At 38.3% G+C, this 18,424-nt stretch overlaps 1 protein-coding gene across 1 annotated transcript in view; it reads left to right on the top strand.

The window, feature by feature from the left end:
• The window catches only part of dock3 (dedicator of cytokinesis 3), a 201,097-nt gene that overhangs the window by 52,925 nt on the left and 129,748 nt on the right, over positions 1 to 18,424 (top strand).

Below are 18,424 nucleotides of genomic sequence, written 5' to 3'. Positions count from 1 at the left end.
ATCAGACACAGCAGTGCTGCTGGAGTTTTTAAACACTGTGTCCACTCACTGTCCACTCTATTAGACACTCCTACCTTGTCAGTCCACCTTGTAGATGTAAAGTCAGAGACGATAGCTCATCTGCTGCTACACAGTTTGTGTTGGTCATCCTCTAGTCCTTCATCAGTGGTCACAGGATGCTGCCCACAGGATGCTGTTGGCTGGATATTTTGGGTTGGTGCACTATTCTCAGACCAGCAGTGACACTGAGGTGTTTAAAAACTCCAGCAGCACTGCTGTGTCTGATCCACTCATACCAGCACAACACACACTAATACACCACCACCACGTCAGTGTTACTGCAGTGCTGAGAATGATCTACCACCCATATAGTACCTGCTCTGTGAGGGTCCATGGGGGTCCTGGCCACTGAAGAACAAGGTAAAAGGGGGCAGAGTATGCAGAGAAACAGATGGACTACAATCTGTAACTGTAGAACTACAAAGTGCACCTATATAGTAAGTGGAGCTGATAAAATGGACAATGAGCATAGAAACAAGGAGGTGGTCATAATGTTATGCCTGATCGGTGTATAATTTATCATAATTTTAACAGGATAACAGCAAGTGAAGCACAGAAATTTCATTTTCTGTGTATCTTAGGTTTGTCGCAAGTTCATCAATAGAGAGAATATTTTTATTTTGCTGTTTAAATTGTGTGTTTAGATTTATACCATTTGTAAACAAAGTAGTCTTAACAAAACTAAGGTAAGATGGGTGTTTTGCATTAAGAGACATTTAAAATGTGCTAGGAAACAAGAAATGTCCATACATTTGAAGCCACAATAATGAGTTTTGTGGATTTTACCATGGCAGAATTCACAAACTAGTTTTCAGCCCAGTGTTTGCCATTGTAATACTACCTTTTGCCCATCGCAAGCACTTTTAAAATATCATCACACCCTCACTCCTCTGAGACTGACAACCTCAAATAGTCTCACTCGGTCTGACACATTTATTCATGGTCCCAGATTAAAAAGAAAAGCGTTAAATATGCTTTCCCTGTAATAGGTGTCTTGTTTACCAGAAGGCTGTTGAAAGCAGCTGGTACACAAATTGATGCTTGTTTCTCATTTGCACAATATGTTTATAAATTGGTGCATATTATCTAAAACCATTTAACACATTTTGCTGTGAAAATGTACTTTTGCGTAATGTTTTCAGTTATGGATTCCAGGTGGATGCCAAAGTGTCACAGAATAGCACAGAATAGCCTTGTATGTCTGTAATATACTGGAGTGCACTGTGTACTACAATATAACCCATTGTATACAGGCATGTTTCAAGTCACCACAATAATAAGCTTTCTTTCGTCTTTGAAAGAGAAATGGCATGTAAGGAGCTTTAGAACAGCCTGGCCTCTGTTCAGATGACTCCATTGTGAGCTGTTGTGTTGTGTGCCACTGTTAGGATGATAATGCGTCTGCCTTTGAAAAGATTGCGGCAAAGCGTGAAAGTGGTTTTGGATTTGTTTTGTGATGCTGTTTAACCTTACATACTCATCGCTGAAAATGATGTTGTTCATAGTATATAGTTAAGAGGTGGCTGAGGAGAATATACATTACTGTGCAAAAGTCTGAGACCACCCTTTATTTATTTCCAGTCAAAATAGCCACAAAACAGCTTGGTATTTTGTAGTAGTTATTATTTCTGAGGAGATTAGATAAAATATTTACGTTTATTAGGTATTAGATAAGTTTATTAGGTATTAGATAAAGTATTAGATATGATGATGTTAGATGTTTCCAAAACATGTTCAAAACGTTATTTAAAGACACAGAGAAAATGTGAATCCTAACAACTGTCACCATCAAATAAATAGTACTTAAATCTTCCTTTAGATTTCAAACAGTTCACGGGTGTTACTGTCTATTTTTCCAATTGAGATGACAGCTCAGTGTTGTGTGTCTGAAAGGATGTGTAGCTTCCAAGAAACTGTTACTGAGAAAATGACTAAGAAAATAGACAAAAAAGCAGATTTCTTCCCTGCAGATTTCTTTGTAAAACTGAAAGCAAGTCTCCTGAAAAGAATAGAAGGTGTAATAAAGACAAAGAATGGACATGGTAAACATTGAAAATATATATATATATATATATATATATATATATGTTAAGCTGTTAACATCTAAAACTGGTAGCACTGTGACCAACAGTTACTGAGTGCTTTTGGTATTCATTCATATGTTCATTCATACATTTAGTCAGACATTCATTCACTCTATTTATGGGGTGAAATATTTTTTTCAGAATAGTTTGATTCACAAGCAAAACTGTTATAGCTATGCAGATATGATGGTCAGGTTTGTTATTCACTGAAACTTAGAAAGTATAAACACAATCATTGCATTGCACAATAACAGCTTATAACTAATGTACTGTAAACCTTACTTGCATTGATTTTTCCATTTCTCTCCAGCGTTCTGAATACATTGTGTGAGGCTCTGTAGTGTGCAAAGCTCACAGCCCCACTGTATTTTGTAGAATTGTTGTCATGACAAATAGCATTTTACACCCTTTTATCAGTAGCTAAAGGTGCTCTTTGAATCACACCTACTTTCACCTCATATAGCAGAGCTGAGAGCTTTGGCATTTCATCTCCCTGAAGTGTTGCGCCACTGCTACGCTAACATTGTGAACACTGAGCTACTTCGCAGAGGAGAGCAATGTGGTAGTGATTTTTTTATGCTTTTGCTGACCTTATTGGACACGGGCAGAGCTTAAGTCAAGGTGAGGTGAGGACGCAGCATGCACCACTGAGCTTTTCCTAGAAAGCAGTTGGGGAGTCTGGAAATCAGGTTTCAAGCAACTCAAATCATGTTTGCTACAGCTTTGGCATCTGCTGCACCACTGCATGGGTGAGTGTTACCTGTAAGCACCATGTTTTTAGATTTATCTACTGACTTTTTACTTGGCTGAAGGAATCTCCAGCTCCAACGTCTACATAATACTGGTACTGTTTTTTATACTACTTTATATCTGTTAAAAAGCCTTTGTTACTATGTAAATAGCCTGCATAATCCTATTTTTAAATATTTTTATTTATGAAAAAGGAAATGTTTAAAACATTAGATGTCATAGTGAAACCTTGCTAGTTGATTATGATTACTAAGAATTTTACAGAACAGATTAATAAATGTTTCATTGTTTGGTCAAGAAAACTATTCACAGTAGGGCTGGGCGATATTGCAAAAAAGTAATCATGCACATGGCAGCTGGGCAAACTCCGCGGGCGAAGACGCTACGCGACAGAGCCTCTGATTAGCCAGTAAAAAAGAGGCGTGTCATTAAACAAAGATGGACAACTTTGAGGAGCTTTGGCTTCGGCAGACACACAAATATTTCACTGTGAAACATGCATTTGTTAAATAAACAATGAATACCTCCTAAATGTAAGATGCTAAGTCTGTTATTCGGTAATGCTAACTAGTACTGAGCACCAAAACATACAGGTTACCTTATATTTAGGTTCACAAGAGGACGAGGCTGAAGTTAGCTTTCTGTTTCACCAGCTTTCAATTTTCCTGTTCCACCTTAAATGGTGGCAGTATTCTGAACTCAAACGTCGCCATAGTTAGAACTGTGAAAGAATAGTTCTCCAGCAGTCATGAAACTTTTCATAAAATAAAATTTCATAGCGTCACGTGAAGCATCCGCGACAGGCAACACGAAACCGCAGAAAGTGAAGGCGCTTTCAGCTTCACACAACTCTCAAGAATTTCGTTTCGCAAGAAGTACGCAGAGACCTTAACAGTGTTCCCAGCCGCACTGAAAACTCGCTCATATTCACTCATTGCTCCCATTCCACTGGGTGTTTAAAATCCGTACCACTGAACTGATGTTTCTACCTTTCTTTGGTACGAGCTTACTCCTCTGTGAAGTGAAGCCTTCGTCCATCTTGGAGTGTTTGTGTGTTTTTTTTTCTATTGTTTGCACCTTTGTGCGTGTGTGTAGATTCTGTTCTTACCTAAGAACAAATCCTGAATAAAAAAGCATTGGTGAATGTCAGAATCTTCGTAAAAGCTGGGTAAGTGGGGTTTAAGAAGAAATGTCTTCTTATGATGAATGGTTGGTGAATAGGGCCCATTGTTAGGAATGAACCAGAGATGGAAGAATCAGTCAGCTATGTATCAGTATCGGCCAATGTATATACACAGTACAAGTCAAAGGTTTGGACAGACCTTCTTATTAATGTTTTTTCTTTATTTTTATTATTTTCTACATTGTAGAATAATATTGAAGACATCAGAACTATAAAGGAACATATATGGAATTATGTAGTAAGCAAAAAAGTGTTAATCAAACCAGAATATGTTTTATACTTAGGTTCTTCAAAACAGCCATCTTTGGTTTTTTGAGCTTTGCACATTCTTAGCATTCTCTCAATCAGCTTCATGAGGTATATATATTGTTAAAACTTAAAGATTTTACAGCTTCCTTTGGAAATATGGTAGAATAGATGCTGTGTCTAAACAAATCAGAGAAATACAGAAGGAACTAGTATCCAAGGGTTGACATTTTCAAACAGTTTTCCTTTATGTGAGCAGAGTTCACCCTACAGAGGATTGCTGGGCTAGCTTTCAGTTTCCACTGACCTTTAAAAGCTAATACTCCGATAATGTATAAAGAGCCTTCTTCCAAATCGCTCAGAGTAGCATACAGCCTTGCCTCACGAGGCCTTGAGGCAAAAATTCCCAAAAAACTACCGAAAAAAATTACATTCAGGGAGCTGAAGCAGGGACATTTTTTATAACAATGCTTTGTTGCTGGGGGCTTTACTTTATAATAGCTATCCAACTGGGCTTATCAGGAAATGTCACATGTAGACAAATGAAAAGGGTTCATATTTGTGTTGTCCTGTATTATGGATGAATCTGTGAGCAACCTTCTGCTTGCTGTCAATGGGCCCGGTATAAACATAATGTATACAGCACTCAGCTACACAGCTAATCATTTGTTTTTACTAAACACAGCAGTCATTTGGATTATGTGCATTTGTGACAGTACGGTGTGAGAGGTTTGCTTACATTTGAAAAAATAGGCCTATTGAGTGTTTATACACTTGCATGCATGTGACACTGCATTGCTGCTACTGAGTTTGCTAAATCACCAGAAAGACCTTTACCTAAGCTACTAGTCTTGCAGGGCCAGCCATGGTCCCGTAAAGGGAATGTCTGGGTACAACCATGAGAAACTTTTGCAAGGGAAAACCAATTCAATTAGCCAACAACGTTTTCTCAGTATAAGATTATGTCTGGTCCTGCAAGACTAGCCACCTATTACTGTTGCAACAAGAGACAGTGTAGTGTCTAACTTGAATGAATTTTATGTTAATTTGGCTAATATGAAGCACACATTCTTTAACCTAAGTGTGTTTGCAAAGATTTGTAAGCTCTAGTGTTAGCTGTACTTTTTCCTTCTAGTTTTAACCTTAGTGTTACCTTCTAGTGTTAGCTATAGTCTTAGCTGTAGTGATACCTTATAGGGTTAGTTTTTGTGTCAGCTGTAGTGTTTCCTTCCTGGGTTACCTCTAGTCTTGAATTGTAATATTACTTTCTATGGTTAGCTTTAGTGTTAGCTGTTGTGTTTCTCTTGAGGGTAAGCTCTAGTATTAGCTCATTAGCTCATCTGAAGAGGAGGTGTCTGTCAACCAAACTGCATCAGGTACATACCATCTTAACCCACAGTGGCGAAAAGATTTCCTTTGGTTGTTTTTGAATAATAAAACATTGTTTCACACTTCTGTGTATTGGTAAGTGTTCATTCGTACTGCTAAATTAGCCCGCTAGCATCATTGTTACCACTTAAAAAATCAAGCCCAGATTTGTGATGACCTTGCAGGAGAATTTTACCTAAGAGCGCTGTTTTGTGTAGTATGTGGCCAGCTCTATTCCCAGCTGGACACAGGTGTGCAACTCCTGCATGCCACTTTACACATTCCTCCAGGTGGGTGCTCTGGGACATGTTGTGGCGATCTCCACACACGTGTGGTCAATGCCATGTGGCAGGACTTCAAAGCGACATGCTGGAGGTGTCCGCCATCCCCCACTATGTGCCGAGTAGCTGGTATCCGTGCCAACCCATGCTAATCTGCTCTAGAGGTGACACAGTGCTGGCACCTGGCCTGTGATTAGCATGCCAAGCTCCACACAGAGTGAGCTAAGGGCCAGAGACACAGTGTGAATGAGGTAGATCACTCACCATTTACCTGCGAGCAGAGGGATATGCACTGGACATCAATGACTGACCCACTGTGTGGTGTGTCCTGTCCCTGTCCCTAAAGAGTGTGACAGAACCTACACATTCATTCACTTGTTTCAAATGTAACATGTAAGACACTTTTGTTTTTGTTATTTAACAGAATTTTATTTATATTTATGGGTCATTTTACAGAAACGTCCACTTTTCTATCTGTCCATAGGTGTCACTGGTGTTACGAATCCTCGCTGGTGTTACACACAAGAAAGGTAATACTAGAGGCAGTAACACCAGTGACATTTTTAATGAAAAATGGATTTTACAAAATGGCTGCTACAGAGCATCAAACCACATGTTGTCAGTCATGGAATATCCACTAAAATATGTAATTTAATAAATTTGTGGAAGTCAAGTGATGTCACCAGTGTGATTTTTATTTCAAACTAAGAGTTTTTTTACGCAGTAACACCAGTTACATGACTTCTGGGGACCACAACTTTCATTATATATTTTATTATATTTGTTTGGCATTTGTTTTCTTTATGTCATTTAAATAATATATCTCATAGTCATTTATAGATTATTGCAATTAAAATTGCAGAAAAACATGTTTTTTACCTCAAAATATGGCACTCACCGTGACTCAAACATGACTGTGGGGATGAGCACTTCTGTGGTACTTGGAATTCTATATAATAGATTTAAAAACCAGTATTACTAAATTGAGGCTCAAGAAGGTGTAATTGTTAAAATAACTTACTGTTTTATTTTAAAATATAAAGACATTGTAACCCTAATTTGTTTTTAAGTGTAATATATCTGTAAATGCTAGAGCCATGAAAATTGTTGTTTCTGTATAATGTAGAATTATACATATATATATAATATATATATATATATATATATGTATATAAATATATATATATAGCACAATAATGTATAATGTACATATGTTATATATGGAAACAATATAGCAGATTTTTAGCAGTCCAGCAAATCCAGGAATGGTGCTGGGTGTTTTCCACACTGTTTTTATCTTTATATTAAATATTTGGTTTTGATAACTGGAATTTGTGCTAAAAAAGAGGATGGTCACAAGTTCCGGTCCATAATATGAAAGTATGTTCAGTTGGTTTACTTTCAGCATTGGGTCTTAAAAGTTTAAGTAAGGGTTTCAGCTTCCCGGAAGTGTCACCATTTTGTCTTTTAGGGTGAAAATGGGTTAGAAAGTAAATAAAAAAAAAAACTACCTGAATCATCTAGTTATTGTATAATTTTCATATTAAACCCTTTAATGCAAATACAGATCACGTTTCTAATCATGGATGACTAATACAAATAGATCAATATTCTTAGCACAGGTGATTAGAGTGTGGACAGTTGGAGGGGGCCTCAGGGTGAGTTATTCTAATGGCATTGCAAGTTGCTACATTTCTCTTGCACCATCACCGTGATTGATTACACAAGGGCTAGCTGCAAGCAGCAGCATCAGATGAGTGCAGGGGAATATAGATCAGGACGAAGCCACATTTTTCAGCATGATGATCTTATGTTGTGCTTCATAGAATATTTAAGGAAAGGCTTTAGAGATTGCATGATTTGTATGATAAAACCACAGTATGGCACATACGATACGTAGATTACCAAATCAGCTGTTATCTGCAATGTGCAGTACTATGCAAAAGTCAGAGACTTGGTTTTATTTTCAGTCAGAACGGCCATTTAATATAAGTCATTTGTTTTCGGCATCAGAAAAAGAAGTAGAAAATATATATTTTTTGAACATCTGAATCTGAACATTGTGTTTCAGTGTTTAGTGTCCATTCTTTGCCTTAATTACAGTTTCCATTCTTTTCCTTTTCCTTTTCTGTTTTAGAAGTTGGTTGCATTCGGTAAATTCAGTGACGTTGAGGTCTGGACTCTGGGATGGTCATTCCATTGTTTTGATAACACAAGCAGCTTCTTGTTTGATTTGCAGATGTTCTTCTATTTTGTCTATTTCCTTTTCTCATTGAGGGCCTCTTAACAGCTACACATCCATTCAGACCCACAGCAGTGAGTTGTCTTCTCACAGTGGAAGGATGGACAGAAACACCTGTGGATTTTTTTCAGATCTGAAGCAGCTTGATTTTCTCTTCTCTCTCAAAGATGAAATCCTTAAGTGCTGTTTATCTGATCGTGGCAGTTTTGGTGGTCTACCAGGTCTTAAACGATTGGAAAGAGCGCCAGTTTTTCTGTATTTTTAAATAATTTTCTTCTCTTTAATTTATTTTACTTCAACTTTTCCCTTATGTAAAGTGAATTATTTTCTATATGATCTGCTGAAAAATGAATAACTTTTACTTAATGACTATTTTGCCTGGAACGTAAATAAATAAAGGGTGGTTTCTGACATTTTACAGTACTGAATTGAAAATACTTTTTTTTTTATTATTTGACTGTAATACTTAAAGATGTTTTAAGTTACATTACTTTAGTATTATTTCCTTTAAGTGATTATATACATGGTCATAGATGGGTACCATCACCAACATGTTGTATTGTCACTTTCATCCCAAATTATCCCTGACCATCTACTTCTGGCTTTTGGCAGCCAAGACACTGTAGGGCAGAGAATGAGAGAGAGAGAGAGATGTGGGCTAGAACCATAGGATCCAAACTAAGAACCATTTAAGGACTTTCATTTCTAAGAATGTGTTTTGGTCTCCAAATGGCAACTTTATCGGAGAAGGAAAATACATTGTTAGAATGACAGTTCATGTACAAAGATATTATTCCAAGTAAATTTGGACAAATGTACCTGCCTTTGCCGCTCTACCACAGCATCAAACAGATATTCCCTTTAATACTGATACACACTTACTAGTGTATGTACCATAGTAATGCTTACCTGAAAAGAGTTGTGGGCTCCAGCTTCACCTAGCCAGGCAGAAGTAACAAAACAGAAGTAAACAAATGCTTTGTGGGGTTAATAAGGTTTCAGCTTATTCTTTCAGACTAAGTAGTTTTCAAAATGTAATAACTTAAAAATCGTAATAAAATATTTAATTATTATTACAAAGTCTTAGAGGCCAGGATTCCCTGCTGTCATTCTTGCTAACAGCCATCAGCAACTAAACCATTTATTTTCCAAGATAAATTCTTAAAAGGGAGATTCTTCTGGGAGATGCATCACTGTTGTAAGACTTCAATGTAACATCCTTCTGTACATCAGATTATTTCTGTCATCTTTGTGTCTAATTGATAAGAAATTTGTTGCAAACTGTGTCTGATTATTTATTTTATTATAGATGTTGATTAGTTGTTGCAGCCCTAGTAGCACAACTCTAGGAAGCAGCTGGTTGAAGTACAGTACTTGTGAGTACTCCTGTGGCACGTTTAAGATTTGTAGAGGATGTGTTGTTCATACTGTCACTCCTTATTGTAAAGCTGCAGGTTATGAAGGCAAATCCTGATCCTAGTTAGGCCACCATCAACACGAAAACTCACAGCGTCAGCATCTTTCCCTGGAGCTTGTTTACGGTAATGGTTTAAAAAATTGTTTTTTTATGGATTCTTCACCTGCGTATTAAAAAGCTCAGAGCACTACAGCTACTCTGTTTTTTTTTATTTATTATTATGTGAAATGTCACCATCCTACTCTTCACCAGGCAGGATGACAAGAAATGACTTGTTAGGCTGGCATAGCAGCCAAAAGCAGCTCTAAGATTAGCATGGATTCTATACAATAAGGGAAACAATAAGATTGTTCTTGATTGACAAGTGGGCAATGCAAACTGTTGGCAGTCTGAACAATGTGTCTGAATTGTTCAGAGAGAGTTAGGCTGTTGAGTGAAATGACTGGCAAAAGTGCATAGCGCATTGGAAATATGATGAGTACTTTCCCCAGCCATTTAGTCTAAGGCATAATCATTTTTCTAAATTATGCACTTTACACTCGCACATGTTGCAATTATGTCTCGTTTTTCTCTTTTTTTTGCCATACCAGTAAAGAATACACAATAATGAGTGTAGTTTTTAAAGTATGCCTGGTCTCATCTTTGCATTCTTAAAGATTGGGCTGCTTGCGTTTCTACAAGTTTTTGACCAGTCAGAGAAGTGTCTTCAGCTGCCACCTGCATCCTCCTGATAGGAACCTTGCTTTGATGAACTAAAATCAGCCACATTTCAGATCCTACACTGAGATACCACAAGTTGGTTTCTTCACTCTGAGTCTCTGTAGTCACTGTTCATTGCCAATTTTTGCTGTACCAAATGTGTACAGTGTCACAGAGCAATAAAACGCCATTGTAATGATTTCTGGCTCTGAATTGAGAACAGTATATTTTGGCAGGCGACAGTAGGTAGCTGTGTGAAAATTAGGTGGACAGGTGAGCACTCATGAGTCATAGAAAGTCTAGAAATTTCAGTGATAGGAAGTGATAGGAAATGATGGTACTGCCAGAGATATTATCAGAGGAGGAGACAGTTCACTGATTGAAATTTGAATGGGATGGCTCATAATGTTCTTCATGCCATGGCGTTCAAAATAACAGGCTATTGCCTTGCTGGTAAAAGTGTAAGTGGGATCAGGCCCTCCCTGATCCGTGCACGTATCAAAGCCAGAACAACCTGAAAAACACATTATGGTCAGTACTGTCAGAGACCACCCTGCATTTATTTAATTTCCAGTGAAAACGGTTCTTAAGTACAGAAGATTAGATAGATAAAAGATTAGAGATGGAATAGAGATTAGATAGAAGACAATTCACTTGCACTAGGACAGGAAAAAGTCAAAGGGAAAAAAGTGAAAAAGTAGGTTTCTAAAACTATGAAAAAGTTTTAGAAAGATATAGAGAAATTGGGATTCCCAACAATCGTGCATGACCTAGTAGACCCCCAAAACTGTCAACATCAGATAAACAGAACTTAAAGCTGTCATCTTTGAAAATGCACAGGTATTTCTGCCCATCATACCCCTGTGTGAAGGCAACTCAATGCTTTGGGTCTGATAGGATGTGTAGCTGTCAAGGAGCTGTTACTAAGAAAAACCAAACAGACAAAAAAACAGAAAATGCAACCAACTTCTATGACTGAACTTTAGAGTTTTTTATCTGGTTTCTGCTTTTTTTCCTTGTATTTAATGGCTGTTTTGACTGAAAATGCAATAAATGAAGGATGGTCTCTTACTTTTGCACAGACTTTTTTTACTGTACATTTTTTATGTTAATTGAGCCAAACATCACAACATTATTTTTGCTCCTATTGACAGATTTTATTCGCTACATTAAATATATGTTTTGAAACATTAGCATTACTATCAGTTTGGATTTATAGATCTGGCTTGATAATGCAACCTTGTTTTGGCAGTGAACATGATTTAGCTTTGTGTACTAAGATGCATCCCAAGAGCATGTAATGTTTATATAATAGGTCAACACAAGCACGAAGCGGTAAGTCCAAAGAACTTGTATTCGTTAAGATCTCAGGCCACTCTCCAGGATCTCCAGGATCCAGCTGCCTCCTTCAGGCATAGTGAAGAAGAATGATACACTCCATTTACCCCATTTTAACCTGAGGAATGCACTGATTTGATTGATCACCTGCTCTAAAGTAAGTTTCACTTAAATAGGAGTCCTCCTACTGCACCAGTACTTTCTCTTTTTTTCAAACACTTCTAAAATCCAGGGCGTTTGTTTCTGCTGAGAGAGAGTTTCCAGTGTTTGCAGCCAGGCCTCATCGGCCCAAGTCCCCAGAGATGAATTCCTGCCTATTAGAGCAGATCATTACTCTTTATGGCAGCGGAAACGCAACCTGCTACCACACATGGAGAGGGATCAAGTAGGGGGGTGAGAGAGGTAGGGAGAAAGCCTGACAGGCTGTTACTCACAGATAGCTCACCTTTTAATCAACAGCATCAGGGGCTAAGATGTTTTTTGTAAACCCTATAGCTTTATAAAAATAGAATCCCTAATCCATGGCACCAGCGTTATAGTTTTCATATTATTAAATTAAAAACAGATTACCTTTAAAGCGACAGAACTCAACTAAGAATTTAATCTACTATCTTAAAATGATAATACATTGGTATTTGTGGTGCTTTGAGGAAGCGCTCCCAGATTTTCAGTCTGACATCACTTTTTACTTTGTTACTGTGTCACACTTACATGCCTCTTCTACCGACTTCTCGCAGTGTACTTTATCTTCAAATTTAGTGGTTTTACAGCAGTGCTTTTACAGTATTGTAAACCTTTTAACCTATTTATGTTGATCTGTATATCCAGTAAGTGTTCAATCATTAACCTTCTTTTCAACTTCACCTCAACTGAATAATCTGTTTGGTCATGTTAAAAGCACTACATGCATTTTTTTCAGAGGTAGGTGGGAACAAATATATATAAAGTGCAAAAAATAAAAAATTCATATATCAGTTTCTATCAACATTCGCAACACCTTTTTCTAATAGCCTGTTTCAGCATGGTAGGTAATGTGCTTACGTTACAGAGAAGCCTGTATCATAAGTATTGCAATATTTAGTGTTTTTGAAATAAGTTGGAACAGACACAGTGAAGCAGCAGTACCACATTTAAAAATTTACCTCTATGCCCACATCACATCAGAACCGCTCATACTCGCCTAATTTTTGCTCCACGCCGGTGCAAAAAATATCAAGGTGACTGTCCAGCATAACCATGGCTTTTGACATCTCCAACACTTGAGAGCCTCTTCTAAACCTCTTTTTAATGACACATGCAGGTGGTGAGTATTGTGGAAATACTGATTACATCCACAATATGCTCAGAAAAGCCTATCATGACCTAATTTATTGTGATAACAAAATCAAATCATCATATTGCATAGTATATGCCTGTTTCCTTTCATATTTTTCAGTTTTCTTAGCTACTAAATGATGAATTCAGGTCTTATCGTCCACTTCTTATTCACATTCACTTATATTTAACCAGTTTAGCATCTTGTAAATGGGACTGGTGAGTAGGATGAAGAATATGTAACAGTGATTGTCTTTGGTTCATTATTCCTCCTCCTCTATGTGAGAGTGAAAACAATTGAGTGCAGGGACATCAACAAAACGGCCTTTACAAGCTATGTTTATGCGTTATCAAATAATTAAGCAAACAAATACTAGTTATTGTGCTTCCCACATAATAGAGAGAATAAAAGGCTGTCAGCGATGGTTCTGACATGCAGAGGCTGTTTCTCTGTCCCTCTCTCTCTCTCTCTCTCTCTCTCTCTCAGTTTGAGCTCATGTTAGCTGGGAGCAGGACCATTAGTAACGTGTCAGTGCTCTCGACCCACAGGCTCTAACGCGGCCTACCTGGTCGTCCAAACTGGGGATGATTAGCTACTGTAGAAACATTCTTACAATGGTACTAGGATATGTCCAGAATAGTGCTGTCAACAAGACTCAGAAAGTAAATTAGAAAAAGTCTTTAGCAGACTGTATTACTGCTTGTTACTGTTAAAAGTAGATATATCTCTTTGTTCCTAAAGAGCTGTGGGACATTTGCAATACATTAAACATTTAATAGCTAATAAAGACAAATTTTATTTTTTATTTTTATTTTGGCAGCCTTAGTCCGGGTCAAATGCAGACATGGAAGATAGCTTTCAAAAGGCAAATATATTTAGAGTTAGGCCCGAAACATACTTCACGCAAGGATGCGACCGCAGACACTTCGAGCTACGCAGAAGGGGTTTCACGCGCAGTTGTGTTTCAAAATGTGTCACGACGCATTTCATAATGTTACAGCAAGAGGCGCTATAACGACAGCCAAGCCTGACCAAGCGGTCTTGTACTGCCAGCGTGTTTTCTCAACTGCCATATCAGACGAGCAGTTGAGTCTCACGCTAAGATAAAAATATGATTAATTGTTGCATTTCCAATCCAAGAGAAGAGGTAAAGCAGCTCACTCTACTGTCCATGTTTAGCTGTTGAGGCTGTTGGAATAACAGTAGATCCCTCTCTGATTTGTACTCTATTTCCCCCTTCAGTACTGAGTGTTTTAACCTCCACAGCAGCGTCAGAACGTGTGGTTTGTACAGAAGGACAGAGCATTTGCAGTACGTTGGCCGAGCGCTGTCACTGGAGTTTGCATCCTTGCGTAAAGTATGTTTCAGGCCTTACAGTGTTTATGCAATCAGATATCATTGAAGATTGATAAGTATCCCATTGTCGATGCTTGGCAGATGATAATCACTTCTGTTGGGAAACAGGTGCTAGAGAACTAATTTAGTCTACCAAATAATATTAAATAATATTCACATGTAATTGTTTTTTTTTCTCTTTTACTGCTGCTGTCCAGTGATTGTTAAAAATGATGGGTTGTTACAAGGCATTATTGAGCCATTGGGTGACAGTAGGGCAGCTTAAATGTTCTAGTGGTTCAAATAAGTTGTACAATTCTGAAAGTATAACACACCATGTTTTTCCACAGATGTCCATAGCAGTTATTTGGGTGGCACTGTGATGATCTAGTTTTTTTAGTAAGACAATATTGAATTTTTTTTTTAGGTATCGCTCAGCACTATGATTATAGAGCTGATGCAGTGATTCTCCTACAGAAATGAAGGTTCAGCAACTAATTGTGTCATATGTGTGTGTGAGCCAGCATAAAAATGCAGTTCATACATCAAAAGTTAATGTGAAGCACATTTGCAACGGGCTGACTGTCAGTGATTTCTTGAAATTTTCATTTTTTTTAATCTCTGGACAGTGCTTGCTTTGTCATCAAATGAACATCCAGACCCACCTCTAGTGCCACAGTCCAAAACCTCTAGTCATCTCTTGTGCCACAGTCCAAAAGTTGGGCACCTGTGCTCTAGTGCATCTCTGAAGAAAGCAACTGTCCCTGGCCAGCATCCCAGCCCCACAGCACCCCAGAGCGCAGGGAAATGGGATTGCTGCGGCCGATTCTCCTCACCCAGCCATGGAGACACCCTGGACTTAGGGAGACGGATGACTCTGCGGTCCCATGACAGAACCACCAGCGCTGTTCACAATCTTATCTCTGCTCTCCCTCATCGCCTGCCCCCTCCCTCTCACTCACTTATTTATTCCCTGGGATAGATTAAGCAGTACTAGCTGCTTGTGCTGCATGGTATTAGATCTTACTGCGGGAAAATTGTACCCGGAAAAAGGCGCAGCTTCCTAGAAGACCAAGGATTGAATGACCTGGACTGACCAAAAGTCTGCTCCTGCAATATGCACTCAGTGACTTTGTGTGCCCTTCTTGCATCTTCTGCTTTCACTTTGAGCTGATTTATTGTTGCGTTTTTTTAGCAGTTTATTATCTTATCTCGCACTTGGTAATTTGTTTTTAAATTTTGTACAGCAATTTGTCCAACATCTTTATCAAGATCTCCTTACTCATGAACTGATACCTGAGTCCACAAGAATTTGGGTTATATGTTCTGAAATACAGCTATATTTAGCATTTGAAAGTAATGCCCTATCTTTGTGTCCTGCACATTCCTACGGAGTTGGCACTCTGCCAGTTTGCACTCTAATGCTAATCATATGCTAATTAGCAGTATTTTACATAATGTTTTACATTGTGTGCTATAAATATCTCATGACTATGACATTATTATGTTGAGGTGATGTAAATGTCTAATACAGGTAACTTGATGTAACCTTAGCCTGTAAAAATCCAAGACCTACTACATACTTAGGCTTATGATTTAGTAACTACATGGACTACAATGCACACTGGCTGAATTATGTTTGGGTTACCCGTGGGTCATGGCCTTTTAAGTGGTCAAACAGACAACTGGTGCATCGAAATTGTGGGGGAAACTTCTACATGTGCATTTAATTAGTAACTTAGTATTAATCTTCTCCTTTGCTGCTTTCACATCCAACAGAAGAAGGGATGAACGGAAGCAGCAGAAATACTGATTTAGTTATGTTCAGATTCAACCTGATAAATCTGGTCAGTGTGCAATCATTTGGTTTGCAAGGCATCCAAACACTGTGGCTCTCAAAGTGGAAATGCCAAACGAAGCATCGCGCGAGATTTAAGAGAGCAAGTAAATTAGGTCGGCTCAAATGAGAGCATCGAAAGTGCCATCTATGATTCAAGAGGAGCTGTACATTTATGATGAGCTGAGGGCTTTGCGGTCGCCCGGACCGAAAAGGCCGTATCTCAGAGTTGTGGTGGCATAACACAGATGTGCAAGCTTGCAGGATGGATATTTATCCTGCCTTTCCACGGGCTCTCTTCATTTGTAGGCCCTTCTTTTTCAATTGATTTAGTTAGCAGCAGAGGCTCAAGGGAAAACATGCCGTCAATGCTGCCCAGCACGTAATGCACACTGGGACTATGAGCATAAGGTAAGGATAATTAACATGCACTCAGGTGCACGTTTTGCCTTGAGGTGTGGAGTCATCTTGAGTGGGGACAGCAAACCTGACTCTCACGTGCATCACGTTGGGTTGGCTTATGGGTAGATTCTACACTGCTGTAAAAAAGTAGCTGCCCCTTCCCGGTTTCTTCTATTTTTGCATATTTGTCACACTTGAATGTTTCAGATCATCAGACCACTTTTAATATCAGACAAAGATAACCTAAGTAAACACAAAATGCTGTTTTTGAATGACGAGTTCATTTATTGAAGAAAAAATGCTTTTCAGCCCTACTGTACTTAAAAGTAATTACCCCTTCAGCTACTAAATTAACCAGTTTAGCAAATTCAGTTTACTATTGAGTTCAGCTTCACTAGCCACACCCAGGCATGATTATTGCCAGATCTGTAATCTAAACAACACTAGGCAATGTGAAGCAGCCTAGAAGGTCTCAAAAAGCAGCACTTGATGCCAGGTTCTAACGAGATTCAAATACAGATGCGAACGAAGTCATTGAAACTTCTCAGGAGTGGCCAACCTACCAAAATTTCACCAAGAGCACATCAACAGCTTATACAGGAGGTCACAAAAGAACCCAGACAGGCATCTAAATAACTACAGGCTTCACTTTCCTCAGTTAAGGTCAGTGTACACGATTACACAATAAGAAAAGACACTGGGCAAAAATGGTATCAGTGGGAGAGTTGCAGGGTGCAAACCACTGCTGACCAAAAAGAATCCAAACACTCATTTTGTATTTGCCAAAAACATCTACATTACCCCAGTATATTTGGGATAATAATATAATATTCATCTGGCATAAAGCTAACACTGCATTCAACTACAAGAACATCATACCACCAGTCAAACATGGTGGTGATAGTTGGAGGTGATGGTCTGGGACTGCTTTGCTTTTGCTGGACCTGGATGACCTGTCATAATGATGAAATATGAGTTTTGCTCTCTATCGGAAAATCCTGAAGGAGAATGTCTGCCCGTCAGTTTGTGACCTAAAGCTTAAGTGCAGTTGGGTTACGCAGGAGCACAATGATCTGAAGAACACAAGCATGTCCACCTCTAAATGGCTAAAAAGAAACAAATTAAGGTTTTGCAGTGACAGAGTCAAGGTCCTGACTTGAATACATTTGAGGTGCTGTGGCAAGACCTTAAATGGGCAGTTGATGCTCGAAACCCTTCAATGAAGCTGAATTAAAACTATTCTGCAAAGAAGAGAGGGCCAAAGTTCCTCGACAGCAATGTAAAATACTCATTGCACACAATTGATTGCAGTTATTACTGCCAAGGGTGGCACAACCAGTTGTTAGGTTTAGGGGGGCAATTACTTTTTCACATGGGTGATATAGGTTTTGAATAAATCTTTATCTTCAATAAATGGAATATCATTTAAATGCTGCATTTTATGTTTACTCATGTAGTCTTTATCTTATATTAAAATTTGTTGAATGATCTGAAACATTTAAATGTGACACATTAGCAAATATAGAAGAACTCGGGTGAGGGGCAAATACTTTTTCACAGCACTCTATTAGTTCATTGAGGACAGGGCTTTTTTTTACCATTTTGTATCTATTTTCTTGTTTGCAGATTTTTTTAATTTCCTCATAATTTGGTAATTTAATTAAAGTCTCAGTGACAGTGCCCCAAGTCTGGGCATCATGCCATCACTGTTGAAATATTGTAGTGTTTATAGTAACACCCACTTGGAGGTCATCTGAACTGGTTGACTCGCGTGTGTGAGTTGGAAAAGCTGCTGTGCATAATAACAGGTCCAGTGCTACATTTGGAGGACACTTACACCTACCGGCAACTTCATTAAGTACACCTA

This window comes from Colossoma macropomum, unplaced genomic scaffold (genome assembly GCF_904425465.1).
Source record: "Colossoma macropomum unplaced genomic scaffold, Colossoma_macropomum, whole genome shotgun sequence".
NCBI classification, from domain to species: domain Eukaryota; kingdom Metazoa; phylum Chordata; class Actinopteri; order Characiformes; family Serrasalmidae; genus Colossoma; species Colossoma macropomum.
Note: the sequence above shows the minus strand (reverse complement) of the source record. Positions and strands in the feature narration are given on the sequence as shown.